This window comes from Teleopsis dalmanni, chromosome 1, assembly GCF_002237135.1.
Source record: "Teleopsis dalmanni isolate 2A chromosome 1, ASM223713v2, whole genome shotgun sequence".
NCBI lineage: Eukaryota > Metazoa > Arthropoda > Insecta > Diptera > Diopsidae > Teleopsis > Teleopsis dalmanni.
This window is the reverse complement of record NC_051846.1, coordinates 144,843,835-144,848,145: the sequence shown is the minus strand read 5'-3', so window position 1 is coordinate 144,848,145 and position 4,311 is coordinate 144,843,835.

Sequence of the window (4,311 nt, the reverse complement as noted above, 5' to 3'; positions counted from 1 at the left end):
GTAAGTACGATAATAAAAATATTACTGTAACCATTTAAAAAATTTGGAAAGAATTTTGATTTTATATTATTGCCTTAATGTTTTCCTTAGTCAAAAAAAATGTTTATATCGAAACTATATTTATAAATAATAAAATATCTAATATAGATTATTAATAAAAACGTTTATTTTCTATTCCTAATATAAAGAACAAGTCATAAAACTTCTTACTGCATTCAGAGAAATGTATTTACATCTGATGATAATGAAAATGATCTGCACATTATTAATTTATAATAAATTAAAAATTTATTATATTCATAACTTGCAGACATATTTCGAGGGTAACAACCCTCAAGGCGAATCTTTTAAGAAATTGAATAAAATCATTTATTCTCTAAAGAAAAGAGGATAACAAAAACTCGATGTACAAGAGGAAGTACAGGAAGCACCAAAGCAATAGGGATTAAATTTGTTTTTTTTTTCCTTCTTTTCAACTACATTTGATGCAGAATTTGCGATTATTGTCAGAATTTTACTACTATTTTTTGTCAATCTTGAAATTAAATACGTCAGCTTAGACGGACATAAAGATTTCTCAAGCATTGTTACCGGATATCAAAGAAGCTTAAACAAAAATGTACCCAAGCAACAAGAGGAACAAAATAATGTAGGCAGCAACTTCCTTGCACATTAAAAATGGTGCAATTCATCATCAGATTCACGAAAAGAAGTGCAGTCTGGTGCAAGGCGGGAGGTGTCAAAATACGAGCTAAGCCAATGATGTAATATTTGCTGAGCTCGTGCATTGCATTTTATGCAATTTTGCTCAACTACTTGATAATCCTTAAACTAAATTTAAAACTTATCTCAAATATCCGTTCCTGAAAAATTTCTGATCTATTGATCTTGTAAATGGTTGATCTTGAAATGTTGAATGTTGCGTGCCAGGAAACAACTTGTTACCATCCAAGTGCATTTCGCTGATGCGTTTGTTCGACCTTAAAAGGACATTAAGTATCCCTTCAGGAAGTGTATATTTATTTTGCATTGTCCTTTTGTCACAGCACATTGCTCATAAGTGCTTGTTACACAAATTTTTATGTATTTTTATATTTATTTCTGTTTTTATATATGAAATTCGATATTAATGTTATTTTTTCGTTTCGACTTTGTTGTTTTTTATTTGTAGTTCAAAGAAATCAAAATTTTGGAATCGTTGTAATTTTATATCTACTATATTATCGTAATGCTCGACAGTACTTCGACAAACAATAAACAAGTTGTTGCTTCTTGTTGAAGTTTTAGTTTACAAGATGCTCATTAAAATTTGTTCGGAGACACATAAATTTTAATATATCATTTAAGAGACTGAAACGACTTGTCTAATGACGCCCACTGTCAGTTTTCGGAAGATTTATATTGTTTTAGTAAATATCTAATATACGACCATTTGTCAAAATATGAAATCTTGTCATTTTGACACTCGTCTTCAAGTACTTTTGCACTTAAATCGCATTTAACAATGGTCAATTAATTTTCCAACTAAAGGGGTTCTCAATACCAGTGCCTAAAAAAATCATTAAGCATGAGAAGATTTTCGTGGAATACTACAAATGGTTGTGTTAGCTTATAAAGTGTGAAATATTACACATACGACAATCGGTTTTATTGTAGTTTTAGGCGCCAAGTCAGCATAAGTTCTAATTACTATACAAGTATATTCCAATATATTTATTTGTTTAAAAAGAACACAAATCTTAGAAATAAAGTTATTCTATTAATACTACTTTTTCAGAAATAATAACATATTCATATATGTATAAACGTAAACATTTGTCAACATATTCAATATATTTGAATTTTGTTAAGAGTCTTTTAAAAATATATATTAATATCTGAACATATATCATATACAAAAAGACTATCCGAAATCATGAAAATGCCAACCAATCAAAATAAATAAGGACACACATCTTCATCCATCTAGTTACTTATCCTTTCAATATATTATTTGGATCATTCTCATTCGGCATGAAGTGCAACATAAGTCTAATGTTCTCCAAAAGACATATTACAGTGCAAGCAGTGTTAGATCTTTATAACGTTATCTTTATAACACATATCTAGAAAAGGTCGGAATTGCTTATTTTCAAAGAAGCAAAAGTATAAGTGTTTTCCGCATAAATATGATATTTCATATAACCTCATAGAAAAATTATAATGGTCACAAAACGCATTATTTCGGTGACTAATTCGCATTACTAAAACCTGAAATCACACGTCCAGAACGTTTTTTGCGGAAAAACAAGGTATGTGGTCAAATTGTGACACCATCTCATTGAAGTCACAAATTTTTTATAAGCGTATTTTCAATCAAAATGGACAGTTACATTTCCAGACCAAATGCCACATTTAGTATTTTTTAGTAGACACAGTGACTTTTCGCCAGCTAGTTACGGATTTTCATTGCCAAAAATGCGACAGTTTTTATTTCTTGACATGTCCATTAAGTGAATTATGAGTTCCAACACTGAAAAAGATTCCATGTGAAAAATGGTAACAAATTCTCACAATTCAACATGTTCAGCGGTTGTGAAACGATGCATATGGTAAAGTACCTTACATATATGATGACTACTTGTCACATACCAGCAAAAAATAACTCTGCCTTATCAGGACCTGAATAGTCCCTTCTCATTTGACGTCTAACTTTAAGTAAAATCGTTTATTTTAGTATCCACGATTATTATAAAAACTTGTATTTTAACAGCATTTAGCTATTATTATAATCATTGACTATAATTATATATAAAGGAGGCTTATATTGGAAACATTTTAGAGAACCTCTTTCCTACTTTTTATTCACCAAAATTAAACACTTTTAGAAATTAACAAAAACGTTTCTTCTGGTAAATATGAATAATTCTGTACATATTTTTGTCATAATTGTTATAATTTTTATTTTCATTTGCATAATAGTATATCTAACTTAAATGTTTAGTGATTCCGTTCTAGCTCGATATAATTTTAAATTTAAATATAAAATAATATATAAGAACTGATCAGTGTTGAATAATACTTCTTCAAATACATATATCAGTTTAAGATATACTTTGATAAATTCTTTATATTTACAGTATATTGAAACTTTTCTTTGGAAAAAAATAAACAAGGAATAAAATCAGAATTAATTCAGATTTGAAAGATTATAAAATGTAAAGTATTTAAAGGTTATAGTTAGTTAACTGCACCGAAATAATTTATCATCACACAAAGCAATACTTTCAACCCTTTTGCAATATATACAAATTATGTGCTAATATCCGAATTTAAGTGTGATAAATTCGAAATTTTGAGTACAATATTTGAAATAAGAAAACAGTTTATACTTCTCATATACTTTACATTTTAACCCCAATATAAAGAAATTTGTTTACATTAAGAATGTTTAATTTAATAGGTAAATATGTATTAATCGGAGTATTAAATTGTATCCATTATAATATTTAGGAAAGGTGAATATCGTACTAGAAGCAGGAGGTAATCTTAGAAATTTTTAGTTTTAATGTCACATATGAAATTATGGAACTTGTAAGCGTGTATAGCAGTTTATAATTCTCATCTATTTTACATTTAAAAACAAATATAAAAAGTCATTTATGCGCTAGTCCCAGGGTTAAATTTCAATTTCTTTAATTGTTGAATACATTGTAATGAAAGACTGATTAAACAAGTATAAAGTAGACTCAATCAAAAATTTTTGTACAAAAGTGGTAATAGGTAAAAAATTTAAATATGTCTAAGCTAGATTCGTCAAATCAGTACACACATGAAACAAAATGTTCTGTTATTATATTAATTGGTAAAGTAAGTTTTCTAAACCTCTAAGTGCATATATTTTCTTTCAAACTTATTAACTACGATATTTTTTTTATTACAAATTGCACATGTAATATATAATATACTAGCATTTTACTCCTTTAAATTTATCACTTGGTGTTTACAATACACTGAAATTATGTCCTTTTTTTTTATCTATTTTCAAATTTATATACTTTATTCGCTGCCTCAAGATTTTCCAATTTGTTTACAAGCCATTTATGTCATAAAAACTGACTTTGTTGACAGTTGAAGCAACCGCAGAAGAAATATCACTCAAAAGTAGCGCAATATCACACGTGGCAATCAAAAATCTAAAACCAAACATAAAGTGAATATCACAAATTGTTCACTGAATGTATTTCCAAGAATGAAAATAAATTTCTGCTTTTGTGACGTAAAAATTCATAAAATCATTCAATGCGTTACTGCCGCCATTGCGTTCCTAGA